The sequence below is a fragment of the Tamandua tetradactyla genome, chromosome 19 (genome assembly GCF_023851605.1).
Source record: "Tamandua tetradactyla isolate mTamTet1 chromosome 19, mTamTet1.pri, whole genome shotgun sequence".
Lineage (NCBI taxonomy): Eukaryota > Metazoa > Chordata > Mammalia > Pilosa > Myrmecophagidae > Tamandua > Tamandua tetradactyla.
The window spans coordinates 49,799,895-49,822,291 of record NC_135345.1 but is presented as its reverse complement, the minus strand read 5'-3'; the positions used below and the strand labels follow the sequence as shown (position 1 = coordinate 49,822,291).

The following is a 22,397-nucleotide window of genomic DNA, read 5'->3' as shown; positions in this document are numbered from 1 at the left end:
AACTTTTTTTTTTGTGCAGATCTACTATAGACCAGGCACTTTGGTTGGAGTAAAAAGTAAATAACTAATGGTCCCTGCCATTGTGGCGTTCATAGGCCACTAGGGGAGACAGACCCATACACCAGAAGTTGTACATTATGATGAATACTATAACAGCGATATTATAGTTACATGGTATAGAAGTAATACAAGAGGGAGCATTAAGTGGTGGTCTTATTTAGAAACAGGCATAGATGATTGAAGAAATTGGGAAGCAGAATCAAATTTGAGTCTTCACTTGTGAAATATGAGATTAGATTTAATAGCTCAGGAATTTTTCTTTCTTTAGTGAAAAGAAAATAGCTGAAACTACTAGTTATAAAGTCTCTGGGATACTTCAGTTGGTGTTGGGTAAGGAATAGAAAGACCTGAAAATAATAGTAAGTGGTGGTGAGCCCTTTCTGACTTCAGTGATGTCCAAGTAACTGAAGGTAAAGGCAGGCAAATTTAGTTAAAGCAGCGACCTCCATAGAGACATGAATGTCTAATATCAAGTTTGTTCCTCAACTCTTAATAACATATAACACAGATGGTACCAAGAGCTTGGCAAAGAGGTTGGTCTCAAGTCCTAGGGTCATGTCGGTCTTCTCAGAAAAGATGCATCTATATGGTAGAAATGAAAACCCAACAAGAATGTAAAGCATGTCCAGTAGGAAGAGTCATAGATGGACTTGAGCGATTGATGGTATTACAAAACTATCAGCTATTACAACCACCTCTCCATGAAAACCAATCACCCTTTGTTATTAATGTCCACCTCAACCTCAAACAAATCCATTGTGTAGTAATTATTTAGCTACTCTAAAATAAATCCATTGACCTAACAGGCTAGAAGTTAGGTAATTACCCAAGGTCATTGAAGAAATCATTAGCATAATTAGCATAGCCAGGAATAGCATCAAAAGACTACATTGCAGTGGCATTGTGTTTTCTAACACTACTGAACTTACCAGATTCATTTTACTTAAGTGACTTTCAAGACTGAAATGAGCTGGAGTTTCATGTTCTGCAGAAGTATGGCATAAAATGTAAACCTGCCTAAAGGTAGTTGAGTAACTGGCCATAGAGGTGAGAAGAAGTCATTCCTCAAAGAATGTATATAATTGTGAATGCCTTCATAATACTCTGTTAAAGTACTGCATATTTGAAACTACTAGCTTAAAACATTATGATCTCACTGCAACATCCATATTTTATAAAACAGTGGTTGACTGCTAGCAAATATCAAGTCAGTTGTGTACAGAGCCTAAAAAGAATATGAGAATTTGGGAAGGTATATCCAATTGCATGATATTTTTCTGAGAACCAATGCCGATGAAGAAGATTAATCTAATTCATCAGCTTTTCTTACTGGAGTAAGATGCAGAACATTATGGCAAAAGTAAATTATGAAACTAAGTTCTCTTAAGGGAATAACCAGGTTGACATGGCAGCCAAAGCTGCAGCCCAATCAACTGAGTCCCTTTAGGTCTCATTTCTGCACCACTTAACTTAGAACATGTGCCCTCTTATTCCCCAGTTAAGCAGGAACAAGTTGCCCGGCTAAGATTCACTCTTGGACCTGAAAGATGGTCATTTCCTTCCCTCTTGGCTAATGTGTCTCACTTCTGTCCTCCTTTTGCTATTAATCAGCACTTGCATTTTTAAACTTTTCACCAAGTTTATTTCTTCCAGACTAGAAACTTTCACATGAAACCACTGCTGATGTGAGGATCTTCAGCCATTCCAACCACCTCTCTGGACTTCTCCCCTCTCAGGTTAAATGAGATAGCCAGAAAGTTCTATGCCCCATTAGGCAGGGCCTACACCCACCTGACAAGCCAGAAGCAGCTACAGAAGACAGATCTTTGTCCCTCAGCACCTCTTAAGATTAAGGGGCAAGAATTCTCTGAGGGGGAATTTGAGGTGGCTAAAATAGGGAGAGAGGACAGAGAGGAAAAAGAAAACACACAAAAAACCATGGAGAAGCTCTTAAGCAAGGATGGTTCATCAATGTCAGGAGGGCCCATGTCCAGCACAGACACCTGCTCAGGGGTTACCCATATACAGGAAACACCTGGTGAGAGCCAACCCATCTCGAGCCAAATGACGGTGACCTGAGTGAGTCATCTATGGAGAAGGGTAGACACAACCAACATACTACCAGGCACCACCCTGGAGAGGAAGGAAGGTAGAAGAAAATACTGTGAACATGGAAGGGGGAGGAGGAAGAAGTAAAATTAATCTATAAAAGCAGATGGCCCTGCATTGCCTATTGCCTCTTGCCTTCCATCTTTCCTTACTTGTGAGCATGGCTGCGTTTCCTCTTACATATGTATCAAAGAAACTTTGTCAGCTCACTGTAAAAAAAAAAAAGTAAATTACAGAGAAAAGCTTTGGAAGTACCACTATTTTGGCATAGTTTTCCTTTTTTATCACCTAATCAGAGCTCACCTGCTAACAGATAAACAAAATCAGAGGTTGGGATCTTGAAAAGAGAAACAGAGAAAGAAGCTCAAGTTCAATGTAACGCTATATAAACATCAAGTTAACAGACTAAGTAAGGAGAGAAATGTACAAGCTTTATGTGGAGTTTGTAAAAGTTGTTCCACGAAGCTATATGTTAAAAATCCAAAGACTATACACTAGTGAATTCTAATTGTCTCATTATAAAAACCTTGTGTCCCTTTTGTCTACCTTGTCAACAGATGGGTGGAACATATGGAATAAAAATAAATAATAGGGGGAACAAATGCTAAAATAAATTTAGTTTGAAATGCTAGTAATAAATGAAAGTGAGGGGTAAGGAGTATGGTACGTATAATCTTTTTTTTTCTGTTACTGTTTTATTTCCTTTTTTGTTGTCTTTTTATGAATTGATGCAAATGTTCTAAGAAATGATGAATATGCAACAATGTGATGATATTGAGAATTACTGAATATATATGTAGAACGGAATTATATGTTAATGTTTTTGTTTGTTCTTAATTTTTTTTAATTAATAAATAAATTAAAAAAAACATCTTGTGCCTTTCTTTCCTGTCAAGAAGGAGTTAGGTTTGAGTTCATTTCAAAGAAACTGCTGGAAAGATGGAAAATCAACTCATAGAAGACAAGGTTATGATGGCTTCATGCTTCTCAGGATTCTGAATTGGATTTTAACTATAGAAAATTATTTCTTGGAATTATATTTAGACATTATAATTCATAAAATAAAATCTATTCTTTAAATATACTAAATGCGGGCTATTTGGCCCTGTATTTGCATGTTTGGCTGTTAGTTAGACTATATGGGTCATATCCTTCCATGACTGTCCTTATTAGTTCTGTGGACTTTGGATAAATTACCCGAGTCCTCTATCCTTTAGTTTCCTTAGTAAAATGTGAAAAAAAGTAAAACCTTTACCTTAAGTGTTGTAAGGGTTGAAAGAAAAAATGAAATTCACATGCTTTATATCTAGTAAGCAGTAAAAATATACTTATATGTTTATTTTCAATAATAATATCCCTTATAATTGAAAAACAAGAATTAAATGCACACATCTCTGGACATTTTATGAGTCATTGCCTTGATACATGAATTGCAAAAGTCGAATCGGACCTAGATACACCTTTGAAAGAGCGTGAGGTCATTGTGTATTTAAGGAAACCAAATGCCATCCAGCTTTCACGTAGAGAAATCCATTTCTATTCTTGGCATTCTTTACAAGGAGTATTTATAGGCTGTGACAGCATTCAGAGCTTCCATGAAGTTTAAAACAAACAATGAACAAAAACCTAGCACCAAGCATTTTCACCTTAGTTCTTTCAGCCCCACCAGGTTAACTAACTCTTCTTCTTAAGCTATGCTTTGCCATCAGAGGATCTATCTTAAGGTCAATTTTAAGACATTCAGTGTTTTCTTTCTTTTTTTTTTTTTTTAATTCTGTGAACCTAACACACAAATGTAAAGTGATGAAATATTTTAAGACAATTGTCATGGTTCTTTTGTAATTCAGCTTGTAAAAATCTTAGCTAACTCTGGGAATATCCTCTGTGCTAGTCTTTTAAGCATTCACAGGGAAATTGAGCAAAATATTGGAGAACGGAAATTTAGCTTTTAACAAATCAGTAAAATCACTGATTTCTCGAATACTATACATGCAGCAAAAATTTTTTAAAGGCTCCTTAAAAGGGGTTTCGTTTGGAATTGCATAGAAGATATTTTTTCCCCTTCAATCACTTTTCCCTTGACTCAGTAATTGCAGAAATTCCAAGGGAAAAGGGGAGAGGGGCATGTGGCACAATGACTTTTGTTTCCCAGAGAAAACATATTTTTAATCGCATTCTTGTGGGTGTGAGCCCATTGCAAACAGGATCTTGTGAAGATGTTATTTTTAGTTAAGGTAAGACCAACGCAACCCAGATGGATCTAAAACTATTACGAGAGGCCTTATAAGGAAAATTCCTCCTGAGGAGCCAGAATCTAGAAGTCAACAGAACCAGAACCCAAACAGAAAGGATGGGACATTACTACGTGATGGAAAAGGCAAGGAACCCAAGAGTTTCCAGGCAGCCAGAACGTTGCCAACCCTGGGAAGAAGTAAGTTTTCTAGCCTATACACCATGAGTCAGTAAATTCCTATTTATTTAAAGCAAACACATTGCATGCTATTTGTCATAGCATCTTGGAAAACTAAGATAGGGGAAAAACAAAAAAGGAAAATGCTTGCCTCTGTTCCAAAGAATAACGAGAATTGCAGAAACTTCAGTAAGGGGCTACAATACCAAAATATAAGAGTGTGACATCCAGAATTGATCCTGAAAGGTATTTTATAGAATTTTAGATGATATTTCAAAACATACTTTCACATAAACCTTAAACTGGATTGCTTCTAAAATTTGAAGTGAAATCAAGATATGTTCAAATGTTCCCTTAAGACAAAATTAATTTAAAGGATGTAAAGTCAAGGAAAAGTTGAATATCTAGACAGCAAAGATGTCACATGATTCTCACAGGTCAATTTATTTTATAAAAGTGACATAAAATCTAGACATATAACTTAATCATAGTTTTTTTAAGCTGGATGCATTTTACAAATTTAGGTAACAGACAAATTTTATCTCCTCTGCAACATTTTCCCTGGATTCCCAGTGCCTTCTCTCTGTAAAAACTATTTTCGTGAAAGAATCTGAGATCAGTCAGTGTAAATTTGCATTACCTCTCTCAGGAGTATGTAGAGGTAAGCTTTGAAATTAAAATAAAGGTTTGTTGCTCCAGGGGTTTCATATCCCAGCAACCTAGTAAGATAGTTGCTGTGGGTGTTTTCATGTGTGTGTATGCATATGTAACTGTGTATATATGAAATAGTGAGTGGGGGTAAATGTAGGGAAGCTGTCCCTGAAACCACTCCAGGTGGTCATTTATTCATGTGTGAGTCCTTTGATTTATCAGCAGATAAAAGCTTGAGCTGAGCCAAGGGAGTTATGTTTGAATAGATGAAAAATTTTCTTGATGGATACACTTAGGGACTTTTCAGAGGAGGGAACCAAAAGAAAGAATGAGGTGGCCTCTTAAGATCCCTTCTAATCAGGGTAAAACTAACTAAATAATAATTTCTGAATACTCGACCTGTAGTCCAAAATTTAAGTATCACCATGACAGTCGCCCTGGAAACTCTCAAACATCTGTCCAGTCAGTGCTGTTTGCGGCTGTCTTTGCTGCCTCCTGTGCTTCTGAATTTGATCTTCAAATGTAGACTGAGAAATCATAACACGCAGCTAGTTGTGAGCAGAATCACCAGCCCACATGTGTGCCAAGTGGGTAACCACAAATCCCAGGCCCACTATGTTAGAACACTAATTATGTAAGCATCCAGTTTCAGATATTTTAAGCACCTCAAGTAGATGACGACAGTGCTTTAACACTTAAATTCAGATGCATCTGCCATCTTTCAACCTCAAGGCCAGATTCAGTTTTCTCTTTCTCAACAACTTCCACAGCAATAATTTCAGAGGAGGGGGTAGCACAGAACATACAGAAATTATTGAGCATATTTTAATCCAGCTGTTTTATGATGTATTCTTTAGATCTATGTAAGGTCCTTGGAAGTTCTTGCTTTCATTTTCCCAATTCCAGAAGGAGCAAATGGCAAAGTTCCAGAGCAGCATGGGAGGAGTTCCCAAGAGCAGGGCTGCGAGCACACACTCCTCCTACTTGGGAGGACAACCCTGTGAGGCGGCAGTTACGGGTGCCTCCATGGGATGAGAGGAAAATCAATATGCAAGGCAATCTGGTGTTGTGCCCAGGGGACCAATGGGGGGACAGTATTGTGTGTGCCGTCAGAGCGCGACAAATGAGAGTTGCCATCGGCAACCACGGCACTTCTGTGTTAAAACAAGCAGTTGCTGAAAGGAAGGAGCGATGGTTGTCACAGCATAAACAGGTTCTCCCAACCACTTTAGTTCTTCCTCTCTTCACCTGTTTCAAGAAGTCCTCCTCAAATGTTTTGGAAATGGATGGTTGTAACAGTAGCACAGCATTTTAAGGGTATTTGACAGCACTACGTTGCATACTTTAAACTGGCTAAATGATTGAATTTAAGTTATATATACATAATTAACCAGGATAGAACTGTTTAATGCAAAGAGTAAACTCTAATGTAAACAATGAACCACAGTTAATAATATAATTGTTTCATCAATTGTAACAAAAGTACCACACTTACACAAAATGTTAGCAGAGAGAAGGATTGTGGGGGGTTATATGGAAGCTCTGTTCTTTCTATATGATTTTTCTGTAAATTATACATATTCTAATAAAAAAAAAGGAAAGGATGAAAAAGTCCTCTTCACCTTTCTGCCCCGACTCATCATCAGTTATATGATGTATCTGGGTATGCAACAAAGAAAGTGGATAGTGGGGTGGGGAAGTTCATTTGCTGATGGAAATGATAGAAGTCATAGGCTGCCCTGCTTTGATTAGTCACATTTTAATTAGAGGCAGAAAATGGCATTTGATCAGTATGTGTGCAATATTGCAAGGACTTCACTCAGCCCCATCAAACAACTCCTTTCAAGGTGGCAGCACACAAATTGCTACTTGTGGTGACAGATGGATTTTTAGAGTCATTGAATGATCTGGGGTAGGGGAGAGGTGAAAGAAAAAATAATTTCTCCCTATATAGAGGTGTTTGGGATTATTTACTTTCTTAAATAACCTAGGCTAAGGAAAAATGAATACAGATGAAACACCTAAATGGCTACTGAGGCAACATTTCTCTTCAGGAAAAGGCTTATATACCTGCTTAGAGAATGTCCACAAGTGTGGTTGATGCATTGGGGCCTCCTTTCTTTTTTGTATTCTGAGCCTTATCTGCTCACTTTATAAACTAATGGCATCATATCTAGTTAAGGGAGTGAGTGAGCATCACAGCAGTCTCCTGGCTCCTTTGTCCTGGGTGCGGATGAATATGATAGACAAACAGCCCACCAGGCAGCCAGTGTCTGCCTCTCTGTTTGGGAGAAATGTGGTCAGTTCAAAATAATTAGTGTTGATAAAACACTGAGAGTTTCCTCTGCATTTTTAAAATGGGATTTTCCCACAAATAGGATAGAGTTGTTATTCATACTGGTTAAGAAGGATGTGTAGGCCACTCTTTGGAAATGAAGTCCTTGCCCCATGTGATAGAAATGGCCCCTTTGAGATGGTCATCCCATTTCTGGGCTGGCTTTCCTTTCCACAGCTCTTTGTTCTCAAGATGTATTCCATTTGTCTCCTTTTTCCATTGGAACCAGTTTACTTTGAAAAGGGTTTATATACTTGTGAAATCTAAACTGAATTATTCACATAGGATAGAAGAGCGTTCAAAACTTATTGATGCTTATCCATGAAAGCTTTTCAACAAATACTTATTAAATAAATGAAGTCCATGCCAAGGTCTCTACCACCTTGTTTGAAGCCAGGTGACAAGGATGGAAAACTAGAGACGGAGTGTCCTTGTGGAGCAAGGGCAGTGCCTCTTGCATCAGAATGGGAGAACCCATGCTGATTCCTTCAAGGGTGCAGGGGTGCTTTCCTATGACCGTTAATCTAAAGTGGGGTGAAGCAGCAGATGCTTATATTCTTCCAAAAGACAGGAAGAGACAAGACAGAAGGACTTATATTACATGCTACTAAAAATAAGCATGTGCTATTTTTGGTTGGCATTTTTCCTTTTTGATAAATAGAATTTAAGGTACAGGGCAAATTATTTCATTTTATAATTTTCTATTATGAAATATTTCATAGATTGAAATATATTTGTAATAAATACATAAGGTTTTAAGCATAATAATAATAAAGTACATGTATACCTACCACCTAGCTCAAGAAACAACAGAACATTTCCAAAACTACTAAATCACGACATGATATTTCCACTGACTTTTCCTAAGAAGTATGCTCTACAGTATTTTCTTCATTGTCCCATTGTCTAGGACAGAATGATAAGGAATAAATGATCTTTCACTAGTTCTGAATAAAATGCATTCATTTTTCAATTTAGAGAGGAAGTAGATCTAGGGAGGCATGCTATAAAATTTAACTGTGAAGGAGTAGTGAGTGCACGATAGAAATTTAGCTTGACTTTCTCTGTAAATGAAGTTTCTCCTGGAACTTTAACAATTTATTAAAATAACTTTGTATAGGCTCTTTGGTAAATTTCATTCCAAAAATGCATGATATTATGCTGTCTGAAACTTTCTCCATCCATTCAATAACTTATTGTTTACCTAATTTTGTATTTGCCCACAATATTGGGTATTTCCACGTTCATGAGATTTAACATTTTAAAAAACATTGTATGAGCTAAAGTAGGTGTATTTAGACATATTTTTAAAAGAATGAATAGCCATCAAATGTATATTTATTCAAGGTAAGAAAAAAGCTTCTCCAATTAAATATCCATGATCTATATTGGTTAAAATGTAGCATGTCTCACTTTTGTGATCATTTAAATCATAAAATTGGCTAATGGCTACACTAGCTGGCTGATACATTATTGACCAGTCTAGCTGCTTGAAATCAAAGAAACACAGTGAAATTAAATATGCACATTACATTATGCAAATGATTGATGTTGAATTAATGTCCTAGAGCTGTTTCTAAAGATGTGGTTAACATCGGATATTGGCTAAAGTTATAACTTAAGTTCTGCCATATCTATCTTTACTAATTTATTTTAAGGCAGCACATCACATATTTATTGAACAACTTTTTACTTCCTGGCCTTGTACAAAGCTTTTGGGATTCAAATATCTGGAAATAGCTTTTGATTTCAAGGGTGACACTTCTATTATTAATAGTATGGATCCAGCAGTCGTTTTTTATAATATAAGATACATATAAATAAAATTCTCTTTTGATTTTTGGCTGTGGTAATTGTAAATGGACTGTGTCATAGATCAGTCAATTTACTAAAGGATGTTGAATGCCTTTACTAAAAAACAAAAGGAGAGAAGTATGCTTTTGTTGATAAGTCTTTTTTCTGAATGAATTATATATATTGGATTTTAAGTTTGGGTCTGAGTGTAGGTTAGGTGTGACATAAGGGGAAACTGAGGCCATATGCATGAAAAAAGATAGTTTGTTATTTACAGGTCCCAGAGAAAGGGCATGCCACTAGAGGTCAATGAGAAGTATGATCGATGGGTGGCTCAACTAGCAAATGGGGAACACACAGGCAAAGGAAGAAAGACCCTTGGCCTTGTGCCCTTATCTCTGGGGGTGGAGGTTGGTAGATTTCCCAAAGAAGTCTAGGTTTGGTCGGGTCAAAGCAAACATGTGTGTAAAGGGGAAGGGATTGGGAGCCTTTGGAGGGTGGAATGGTGAGCTTTTCATTTGGGACCAGCTGTGGGTTTTGTGTAAGATGTGTGCATGCTGTGAGTGGTGGCCAAAGATGTGAATTTGGGCTCTGGGGAATTTACGTCCCAGGGATGGAAAGCTGCTTATGAACTAGGCCAAAGACCAGTGTTAAAGTAAGTGGCTTTGTCAAAATAAGATGGATGCTGAAGTGACACACAGGAAAATGTTGATAGTTATCACAGTCTTATTTAATCAGCTTCTAAGTTTCATCCTCTTTAACTATTCATGTAGATGACCCTTCCAATGTCCTGGCCTCTCAGGTCATTGATTTCTTCTCCAATGATCTTATCATCTACTTTACCTCAACCACTCACTGCCAGGGTTGTAACCAAGAGTTAAAAGTTACCAAATGATTATAGCTACTGAATCATTATTTAGATGCTTTCTTTCTTTCTCGTATATTGTAGAATAGCGAAAAGCATGTTCGTGAAACTACTGAAATTCGCTGAACTGTAAACCCAATGCCCTGATCTTTGATGATGATGCTTTATTGTGTAACTATATAGTCTTAGGCTTGTAACTGTAAAGCCTCATGATAACTTGTGCCCAACCCCGCTTGTAACCCCCTTATCTTGTTTTACAGCTTTGAAGACTTGTGATTATGCAGACAGCCCCTTAGTGTTTATTAATGATGAAACTCAAGTCAGCTCAGAACTAACCCACCTCAATTTCTAGGCTATCTTACTAGACAAAGCTAGTTTTAACCAGAATTGGTCCACCTGACATGCACAATAGCTTAAACCTTAACCTATAGGTGATCTATACCTCATTATAATACTAAAAATCATGCCCTTCATAATGTTAAGGCTGATATTTTCTTACATACATTCTGTGATAAAGCATGTACTCAATTTGTGCATGCTAAATAATTAGACTATCTCTAACTCCATCATCTTGAGCCATTATACTAATCATTCTAAACCTGCCTGTCTTTCAATACGATAAAACTCTCAGAGTTACTGCAGTTGAGGACAGTTCTGAGGCCCATAAGCCCCCTATTCTCCTAGCACTATGCTTTATAATAAAGCTCCTTCTTCCTTTGAAACTCCTGTGGCATAGGATTGGTCTTTGTGTGCATTGGGCAGAATACCCACATTTTGATGGGTATCAGAGTCATCCCTCGACATTGTGATTATCAATAACTGCATTTCATATGCAAATAGCTCATTCTTGGGCACCTTCTCCTTTGTGTCAGCTTGCTCATTCTAGTTCTTTAATTCCAGCAATCCTTTCACTCCCACCAAGACCAATAATCCATTGAGTATATCAACTTTTCATTGTGTTTTTTCCCCTGTACGTTTTCTCTTCCCCCCTCTCCCAGTTTAAATGATATGGTTAGTCATTATCATCATTCCATTAGATACATTTTCACCTCCCATACTGATCTCTCTCTTAGTTGAACTACTTTCGATGTAGAACTGTAGTTAAATCGAAATATCTGCTTATTCCATGCATCCATCTATGCAGCTAGAAATGGCCAGAGAAAAACAATAACTATGGGGATCTCATTTTTAATTCATGGTTACAAAGTGGGTCTGATAATTCTTCCTGACCACTCTTCTTTATTTCTCTAGTCTAGTCACTTTCCCACCCTTCTGGATTACTCTTTCTTTTGTCTCATTCTTCCAACATCTAATTCTTACTCTTCAATCATTATACTCAATATATCAATGCATTCATCTGGAATATAGAAACCATCAGAAAACTCCACACTCCCAGGACCACAAACACCTACTCAGCTGCTTCTGTCCCATATACTTTAGCATCTCTCTTAACTGCAGATGAGCTGTCTGTGCCAGTTGAGACCCATCCTGCACTTGTGAGTTGTACTAGTTCTGCTCATCTGTTCACGGAACTGTTCACTCCCTCTTCTCCTTCATCATCTATTTTTTCCTCTTACTAGATCATTGTCATCAGCAAACAAATATGTTGTTACAGCATTTATATATTTTTTTTTCAAAAAAATATGGAACGCTTCCCGAATTTGTGTGTCATCCTTGTGCAGGGGCCATGCTAATCTTCTCTGTATCATTCCAATTTTAGTATATGTGCTGCTGAAGCAAGCACTACAGCATCTATCTTAAAGAAAAAAAAATGTCCTCTTGTCCAAATTTCCATTTCCAGCTTCAATTTATGTCCTCTTTTTTCTATTTTTTTCATCAGCACTTATTTCCATATGATACTGTATTAGTTTCCCAGGCTGCTAAAAGCAATACCTTGAAATGGTTTGGCTTAAGCAATGGAAATTTATTTGCCTATGGTTAGAGTCTAGGATGTTCAAATCAAGGCATCATTAAGATGATGCTTTCTTCCAGAAGATTGGCTGCCTGGGATCCTTGGCCTCTCTGCCACGTGATAAGTTACATGGCAGTCTAAACTGGTTTGTGTCTTCTCTTCCAAGTTCTGTTGCTTTCAGTTTCTCCCTCCCTCCCTTCCTTCCTTCCTTCCTTCCTTCCTTCCTTCCTTCCTTCCTTCCTTCCTTCCTTCCTTCCTTCCTTCCTTCCTTCCTTCCTTCCTTCCTTCCTTCCTTCCCTCCCTCCCTCCCTCCCTCCCTCCCTCCCTCCCTCCCTCTCTCTCTCCATTCATTCCATTTATAAAGTACTCCAGTAATAGGAGTAAATCCAATCACGAATGAGGTAGGTCATACCTTAACTCAAGTAGTCTCATCAAAAGATCCCACTTACAATGGGTTTACACCCACAGGAATGGATTGGATTTAAGAACATGTTTTTCTGGGGTACATACAGCTTCAAACTACCACAACTATAGCAAATATTTTTTACTTAATTATCTTGTTCATTACATAACTCTCCCAATAGAATAAAAATTTCATGAAGGCAAGGCTTTTTTTTTTTTCACTTCTTTTGAACACTGCTTTATCTTAGGCACCTAAAATAGTGCCTAACACATAATATGCACTCAGAACACTTGTTGAATTAATGAATGAAAAGCGTGATTCAAAAAGTGCTTTCTGTGGGCCAGAAACATGCTAAATCCTTTGCGGCATTTTTCAGTAAATCCATATTTTAATGTTATAAGGTCAAGATTAAAATTCCCATTTTATAAATGATCAAATAGAGACTTTAGAAAGAAAACTTAGTTTACTTTACCAAGAGTGCAGCCAAGCTAGAATTCATATCCAGCACTAACTCCAAAGCTCATTGTCTTAACTACTACACTTGAAATAATGCCCCATAGCTCCCACTGACATTCAGATGATCACCTTTAATTAATCTCTCAACAAATGTACCACACTTTGATGGTAAGGGTCTTTATTCTCTTCCTGTCACCTTCACTCCTTTCCTTTCAGAAAGCTGGAAAACATAATTCTAGGGTCTTTCTCATAATGACAATTTCTACTTAAATTAGCATCTTATTGCTGCTGTAACAAATTGCCCAAAACTTGTGGTTAAAACAACACAGATTTATTATTTTATAGTTCCCGAAGTCAGAAGTCTGAATCTGGGTCTGCAAGGCTGTGTCCTTTTCCAAGTTCGAGGGGAAGGTTTGTTTCCTTGTCCTTTCCAGCTTCTAGTGGCTGCCTGCATACCTTGGCTGCCTGTCCCTTCTATTTCAAAGCCAACAATGATTGATCAAGACTTTCTCATACCACATTCCTCTAACTTTAACTCTCCCTCTCTCCTCTATAAGTACCCTGTGATTATACTGGGTTCAATAGATAATCCAGGATATTCTTCCCATCTCAAGATCTTTAACTTTATCATATTTGCAAAATCCCTTTATCCATATAAGGTAACCTATTTACAGATTTTGAGGATTAGGACAGGCGCATCCTATTCATTCTATATAGTCCTCGTTCTAACCCCCAAAGATTCACATACGTCCCAGGTGCAAAACATATTCATTCTATCTCAAAGTCCCCCAAAATCACAACCTCATACAGCATCAGGTAAAGTCTAAAATCTCATTTTGTCTCATCAGGTCAAAACCTCCGCAGATCATCATCTAGTAGACTACCAAATTATCTAAACTGAGTATATGTGAGACTCTGGATATAATGCATGCTGTGTGAAAAAAAACCCTCTCCCCTTGGGGTCCGATGAAATAAGAAAGCAAGTTATCTCCTCCCAAAATACACTGGTGAAGACAAATGTAGGATAATATTTGTGCTATTACCATCCAGAGAATGAGAAAATGGAAGGAAAAAAAGGAGTCCCTGGCCTTAAGAAATTTCAATATTCAATTGGGCAAGATTCATTACATCGGAAGGCCTTGGTATAATACCCTGGACTCAAGGCTCTGACCTCTAAATAAGGCCCCACCCTCAAAGTCATACTTCCATTATCATAAAAGGTAGCACATGGTTGCAGCAGAGTAGATTAATCAGCCTGTTTCTTGCCTGTAGAATTTTGGGAATCTGACAGCCTTCTTTTATTTTGTCCTCTCTGTTCCTCTTTCAGTCCAAGCTGACAATGTTACTTTTGGTATAAAATTCCTAAAAACATGGTCTCTTATGTATGTCATGGTAATTTGCGCCAGTTGAAAAGAAAATCCTCCACAGATCATTCCTGGATAATTTAATCTCTATTTTTGACTTCTGCTGAGGTGGCTGAGAGAATCTATGAGTCACATGTCTAATCTCTTCAAAAAGCCCTCTGTGTGAATAAATATTCGAGGCACTAGCAAAAGGTTAGCCAGCCATATCCTTGGCTTTCTTGCTTTCCTGACAGTGAATCTCCTAATTTAGCATTTTGCAATCTGGATAGGCTGAGAACTTTCCAAATCATCACGTCCTGGTTCCTTTTTGCTTAACAATTCTTCCCTCAATTTGTCACTTTCCTCTCTCACTTTACAAGCAGCAAGAAGAAACCGGAGAAACCAGGCCATGCCTTCAACACTTTGTTTGGAAATCTCCTCAGTTAAATATTTCATTTCATCACTTACGAATTCTGCTTTCCATGTAACTGTAGGATGCAATTTGGCTAAGCTTTATTCCATTATATATTAAGGATCCCCCTTCCTCCAGTTTGTGATAACATGTTTTTCATTTCCTTCTAAATCCTTACCAGCAGCATTTAAAAATACATATTTCCATCAGTGATGTGTTTATGATGATTTAGATGTTCTCTGAGATGGTATAGGTTTTCTCTACGATGATCCTCATTTCCTTTGAGCCTCACTGATAGTGAACTACAAAGTCTAAATTTCTACCAACTGTCTGCTGAAGGCAATCTAGACGTTTTGTTTTCTTGCTCCCCCCAATTTTTCCTGACTCTATCCATTACCCAATTCCAAAGTCACCTCTACATTTCATGTGTTAAAGCAACTTCCCACATTTAGGTAACAAAATCTTACACCATGGTATACTACTTGCTTTCTGATTCCAGATTCATAGCTCCTTTGAGTTCATTCTATATCACACCAACTTCTCCACCTCATCAAGTAGGACACCATTGACCATGTAGGAATTCACATTCTCACTCTGTACTGTATCTGGGCTTTTGTGGACTTTTCCTAAGCTCTGAAACTTGCAGATGCTGAGTTAATTGGGTTATCAGTGTATTGAGCCGTCCCTCAAATTTGACGTTGCCTGACAATACCGTTACCTGAAAGAAATATCTCCCTATCACCCTCTCATGATATCAGATTCATCCTTGGATGGGGGGCTGGGAATGGGGAAAAAGCTAGGATATGGGATGTGCTTCTGATTAAGGTGTTTTTATGGCCCCATTTTATAGTCGGAGGAATATAAAATCGAGACAGACTGAGGGGGACACCCAGAATGGAAGAATAATGCAGGTTTTTATATGATTAAATTATCATAAGATTATAAAAGACATATATTGAATGACACAGTATAAATGAGCAAATAGTAATATATCATTATTTTCTCAACCAACATGTATTGAACATATATTATGGACCAGGAACTGGACTGAAGTTTAAGAAGGAAAAAAACCATAAGATGTCTTAAGTGACTATAAGAAGCCTTTATTCCAGGGTAGGAATAATAGCTGATATATATATATATATATATATATATATACACATATTATAATATGACTTCAAAAGCATTGTGATAGAGGTAAGTGCCCAGAGCCTGAGTATATTACAACAGCACTATGGTTGAGTCTGGGGAAAAGGATGGTTTAGTACCATTTGCCTTCATCAGATTCAGTTGTGAATATTAAGGAAACACCAGCAGCTCTAGTTAGCCATCCCAACAGGTTAACAAATATAGGCAAGCAAATGGGCTTCTTTATTTTTCCACATTGTCATTAATGAACTGGGAGCAGAGTGGAAGGGGCCAGAGACTTGAAAATACAGTTAATAAAAATGAACAATATAGGCAAATTAAAATCCAATGTACAAATCTACACAAAACCAACTATATATTAAACCTGCATACAGGAAGCTCTGGGCTGTGCAACAAGTCAAAACAAAACAAAACTATAGAATATAACACATAACCTTTCCACACTTGGCAATGCTAAATGCCTCAGGAACTCTGCCAGTTCTCAGGGATACCTAGCCACCTCCAGAGGGCACCTACCTGTCACTGAAAGTTACTAGAGGAACGCTGACTAAAAGGTCATAGACCTGGTTCAAATTCTGCACCTGTCACTAATTTGCTACCCCACACTAGTTACTTAAACCTCCCTGTGCCTCAGTTTCTTGCCTGTGATGCAACATGGCTGCACTGAGAGAGTGCTTGGTGTAAACCACTTACCTGCAGGGTGGGGCTATAAGTAAGAAGGAATCCTGAGTGCTACTCTCAACAACACATTCTACGGTGTTTGACAGACAAAGAAACTACACAGATTTACAGTGTGTGTAGGGTAAACCTATGTATGAGGCACAGAAATACTACTCAGACCATATCTAGTCTCTACATCATTACACCTTATAGTACCTTGGATTTCTACCTTATAAAACAGTGTTCTGCTGGCAATTTTTTTTTGTTTTTTTTTTAATACTAATACCCAGATTTTAATTCATTGGGGGATGTATTTCCCCTGAACTCAAACGCCATATCTGACCCTTCTTCCAGCTTTTATCTTTACTCACTCCCTGTACAAGCACTTCTTCTTCCCAGGGGCACCCTTGTCCTCTGATGAGCCATAACTCTGGGAGGGCTTTGGGGAGCATTAGGGTCTATTCTGAGAGCTAGAGGAACTACTTTCTGGTGTTCTTTTTGTGGACACTCCATTTCCTTGTTTGCATATACATAGGTCCCTCAATGTTCTGCCTTGTCTTCCCCTGCGGCAGGGTCCAAAGGTTTAGGTTCTTCCTCTTCTGACCTTTTGTTGGGCACACTCTCTACTTGGAACGCCCGGGCTAGATTAGGTGCCTCTCTATTTCTCCATGGTCCCTCAAGCTTCTCCCATGAGAGTTTTCATTACATTCTATTGTAATTGCCTGTCTACCTGTTTGTAACTCCCAACAGAGGGTGAGCAGCATTTACATATTGTTAACAACCAGAGCCAATTGCTATGCTTACTTAGAACAGAGCTAGATAAAAGAAATATTTACTGAATATGTGGATCTCTATTTTCATTGAACTCTTATGAAATTTCACTTTCCCAAGTCTTATTCACTCAGGGTTAAGCCACAATTTGGCTACTCATTATGGACAACATATATCTTTTAAACAGGGCCCATTTAAAGCTAATGACGTGTTCTGCTGACTCTATGGGAATTTCAAATTCAGGAACTTGACCTTTGGGAACCCCTAGAATAAAACACACAGGCTGTCACCCCACCCAGTGATAAAATCTCCCTGGTGGGTCCACTATGTGCATGATGAGCTGAGTATGAACCCCATGAAGACCCAGGCCCAAGATGGGCCTAGATGGACTCTACATTGCTGAAAGCCTTGATTCTCTATGAATCCTAGAGAAGGTAACCATATATACTGGCCTATGAGAATTCACTTATTCCACTTATTCCATATAAGAGTTATTCTGTCTGACAGATATTCTATTCTATGCATGAGTGAGCTCTCAGGGAGAATATCTGAAGGATAACCACCTCACTTAACTAAATCCATATCCATGATTTCCAAGGTGAAGTCTCAGTTGGGATCTCTTAGGAGACATTATTTGTTAAATGTATATTTGTCAATGCCATGAGTTTTGGTTCTAAAAGTCTTATAATATTCAATACTACCCGTGCTGGTTTGAAGCTATTATGAACCCCAGAAAAGCCATGCCATTTAATCCTCATTCAATATTGTTGTGTGGAATCTTTTTGATTGTTTCCATGGAGATATGACCCATCCAATTGTGGGTAGTAACTTTTGATTAGATGGTGTCCATGGAGATGTGTCTCCACCCCTTGAAGATGGGGTTGCTTACTGGAGCCCTTTAAAAGGGAACCATTTTGGAAAAAGCTTTAGAGCCATAGAACCAACAGAGCCCACACCAGCCAGAGCTTTTGGAGAAGGAAAATGCCCTCAGAAAAACCTTATGAAATGAGGAGAGAAAGCTTGCAGACATCATCACATGCCCTCCCAGCCAACAGAGAAACCCTGAACATCGTCTGCTATTTTGAACCAAGGTATCTTTTCCTGGATGCCTTAATTTGGACATTTTTATAGGCTTGCCTTAATTGGGACATTTTTGTGGCCTTAGAACTGTAAACTTGCAACTTAATAAATTTCCTTTTTTAAAAGCCATTCTGTTTCTAGTATATCATATCCCAGCAGCTTATAAACTAAAACACTATCACATATGTTTCAAGCTTTCTGCACAACAGGAAGGTCTATCAAGTTCTGTTTTAACTTTCCATGTCACTCTATTCCCCAGAAGCAGTATTGCATTTTGGTTAGAGAAGGGATGAGCACGGATTTTGAAGTCAGACAGATTGGGTTTGTAATTGAATCACCGTGACCTTAAGCAAATTATGTAAATGGATTAAGTCTCAATTTCTCATCGATAAAGTAGAAACAGTCAGGTTTCCTTCCAAATTGATGATAATTAAATGAAATGATTTGGGAGAGTTTTTAACACAGTGCTTGTAATCTAGTATGTGCTTAATATTAGCACTGCTGATTAAGAAAAAGCAATTATCGTGCTGCATTTGAGAGCTTGAATCCTTGTGGTTATACAATTCCATGAAATTATTAGGATCCAGACTTACAATACCAAAGTTTAGACAATTATAAGGTTGGAGCATAAAATGGACATATTTGAAAACTAGGAATCAGAATATGGGATATTGATTCATCACTCACCTCTGTCCACCTGAGGTTGAGAGGCAGATTCATTATGAAGTTAACATAATTTCAGTTTCAGTTTCAGAGCTTTGGACCCTGTTTTAGTTTCCTAAAGTTGTCAAAATGCAATGTGCCAGAAATTAGTTGGCTTTTGAGATTCATTAACTTACAAGTTTACGGTTCCGAAGCCATGAAAATGTCCAGATCAAGGCATTAGCAGGCAATGCTTTCTCCCTGGGAGAAAGATTGGCTGCTGGTGATCTGGGACTCCTCTGTCACATGGCAAGGCACATTGTTGGTTTCTACTGTTCCTTCTCTCCTGGGTTTCATTGCTTTCAAGTTCTTGCTGCTTCTCTCTCAGCTTCTCTGAATTTTCCTCTCAGTTTCGCTGGCTTTTCTCTCTCAGTTTCTCTGTGTTTTTTTCTCTTAGCTTCTGTGTCCTTTCTCTGTCTTCTGTCTCTTTTTCTCCTCCTCTTACAAAGGGTTCTAGTAAGAGGATGGAGACCCACCTCCTACTCATCAAAAGATCCTACTTACAATGGGTCCATACTCACAATAGGTTAAACCCATAGGAATGGATTTTTAAGAACGTGATCTTTTGGGGGGTATATACAGCTTCAAACCATCACAGACTCTCCCAAAACCTTGGTAGGAGCCTAGCAATTATGCATTCAGTTGAATCTGCCCTGGTCCCATCATCTTAGTCTGCGGCTATGGCTATTAAAGGAGCTTTATATCCTTTAAAAATTAAGCACACCATGTCTTGAAGAGGTCTCACTGACAAAACCATCTCCCTTTACGAGTATGTTTATTAAGACCTGCAGTAATTCTCAAAAATGCCTTCATTGAGAAGGTCTTCAATAGAACATCTTATTAAATGTTTTATAATACACTCCTATTTGGTAATTTTTGTGCATTGATGTACTAGTTTGAATAACACCCACCTGATGACTCATAGGAAAAATAGTATTTACCGTAAGAACATGGAACTCTCACTGTATTATTAAAATAAAGCAAGCAAAAGGAAAATTAAAAGTTTAATAAAACAACTTTCTAGGATGAGGAAAAGAGACAAAATAACTCCAAATAATAGCTTTATGTATTTTCCTGATTTTTATAGCAGAAATGATGGATAAAACAAGAACAAGAGGATGGTCAGAAATAACTGCTCATTCTACATAGAGTTTGGCCAGTGAAAAGATGGAGGTTTGTTTAAAAGAGTGTGTATATTATTGTGTGTCCTTAGACTGACTAATGAAACTTATTCCAAATTTAGAATACATAGCTCAGACTGTTTTCTGATTTCAGGCAAAGAGACCATTTGATAAAATGACGTTAATTCTATTCCACACTGTTGAACTATGCCCTGGCTTAGTCAGCTTGACATGAATTTTTTGCAAGAAATAAAAGCAGCTTGAGATGAGCTTGAGATGAGAGCACTAGAGTCAAAGCAAAAGCCATTTTATAGTTAATGAAACCAGTGAAGATTTAAAGAGAAGCAGAGTGCAATTTAATGCTGTCATTTCTAAAATAATCATCTGCTGTATCTCAGGTATGATGCATTTTGCATGGAATTAAGAACAAAGAGAAGTTGGTCCCTTTTCTTGGTCATAAAAATTGCATTCAAATATCAGTCACGTTTTGTATAATCTTGACTTATTATGGTCAAATGATAAACATTCCTACTCTCCAATGAAGAGTCATGGAATGGGCCATTAATTTAATTTAAATTCATTCCAAGAAATATGGAGAGAGACTTTATCCCATTTTCACAACTTCTTGTGCAAAAACATTTATAAAGAAGGTTTAGACTAAATGCTTTTGGTGTAGACTATTACATCATTTGTGGAAAACATGTAGATTTAGATTATCACCTTCAATGAAAGGCCATTTATGCCTTTCTTGCTAAATACTTCCTAAATTTATACATATGCACATAAGTATACATGTAAATTTGCTTTTAATTCTCCCCCAAACCAGTGATATACTTGGTGTTATCCTATTTTCCAAATGAGGAAATTGACACCTAGAGTGTCAATGCTCACAGATGATACAGAGCCTGGCTCTAAGGTACAATTTCTTTATTTATAAAATGAAATAACATAAAATATTCCACAGGGCAAGAGTTAAAAGTCAATGTTTATTTATGCAATGCTGGCTCTTAGTGGATTGAAATCTTCTCTGAAGCCTGGCACCTCAGTTCGAATTTCTAGTTTCTTTAACTTAGTAGCCACGTGAACTTGAAGATATTCAATGTCTATAAATTTCAGTTTCCTCATTTGTAAAATGAAGATGAAAACAGTACTCAGTACATAGAATTGTTATAAGAATTAAATGAGTTAATATGTGGAAATTATATAGTACTGTACCTTAGAACTTTATTCCATTAAGTTTAGCTATTATAATTATTGATAGAGTCTATTGACTACTGGGTCCATCATTAATTTTGTATTCCTTAATTTGGAAGTGTAAACAATTTTACAATAAAGTAAATATATTGTGGATCTACTGTGTATTTGGAACTACAATGCACAGTTGGAAAGTACAATCTTATTCCAAGGTGTCTACCATTTACACAGAGGGAGAAACTTAACAACACATTTAATTATAAATGAGCTATTCAAAACTCCAAATATATTTAAAATGTGATCTGTGTTTCTTAAGATGTATTGTGTTTTGCTTTATTTTTAAAAAAACTCAAATTGAATTTTAATCCATATGCCACTTTAAATCCTTTGGAAATAGATAGTAGGCACACATTATTTAAAAACATAGAAAAGCAAAAACATTATGATGCCTAGTAGTTAAATGACAGATTAGCATGCATTTTGGAAATTTCTTATCATTTTTTTTTTTATTCTGTTCAAATTTGTGTAGGACTAAATTGTTTTTTTTTTTCCTTTTTTCTCAAAAGAATATATTCACTGTGCTTTGACGTCAGGTGATTCAAAGGGCTTTAAAAATGGTTGCAGTGGCTTTCAAAAGCTCATAACAGGGATAATTGTAAATGCAGGTGCTGACACCCGTTAGTTAGTACCGGCATATTTTGGTTTCCAGACCGTTTCCCTCCAGGCTGGTAGTGACGTAGGCATTAAAGACACAGGGTACCCAGAATTTCTTTCAAAAACCTCTCCCAAACGTGTGATTAAACTGATTCTGGTGTGGTAACATTTGAGCAAAACAACCAAAACACAACCACAAAGACAACAACAACAAAAAGAGAATGTGAATTGCAGCTCGTTAATAGCATGGGTTTCACTGAATGCCTAATTAAGATGTTTAAAGGGCTTTATGTTACAGTTGTGATTTTTCAGTTTG

General features: G+C 37.3%; 1 protein-coding gene, 1 long non-coding RNA gene and 1 other non-coding gene across 3 annotated transcripts in view; 1 reads left to right on the top strand and 2 right to left on the bottom strand.

The window, feature by feature from the left end:
* GABRB1 (gamma-aminobutyric acid type A receptor subunit beta1) overlaps positions 1 to 22,397 on the bottom strand; it is a 473,078-nt gene that overhangs the window by 225,364 nt on the left and 225,317 nt on the right. The gene's annotated exons all lie outside the window — the stretch shown is intronic.
* Positions 11,862 to 11,968, bottom strand: LOC143663788 (U6 spliceosomal RNA). Its single transcript, XR_013166170.1, has one exon. It is a non-coding gene; the product is annotated as a U6 spliceosomal RNA (small nuclear RNA).
* Positions 18,194 to 22,397, top strand: part of LOC143663203 (uncharacterized) — a 33,222-nt gene continuing 29,018 nt past the window's right edge. Inside the window, exons 1-2 of the long non-coding RNA XR_013165864.1 lie at positions 18,194 to 18,421; positions 20,200 to 20,285. This is a non-coding gene — a long non-coding RNA (uncharacterized LOC143663203). The remainder of the gene's footprint in view (positions 18,422 to 20,199; positions 20,286 to 22,397) is intronic.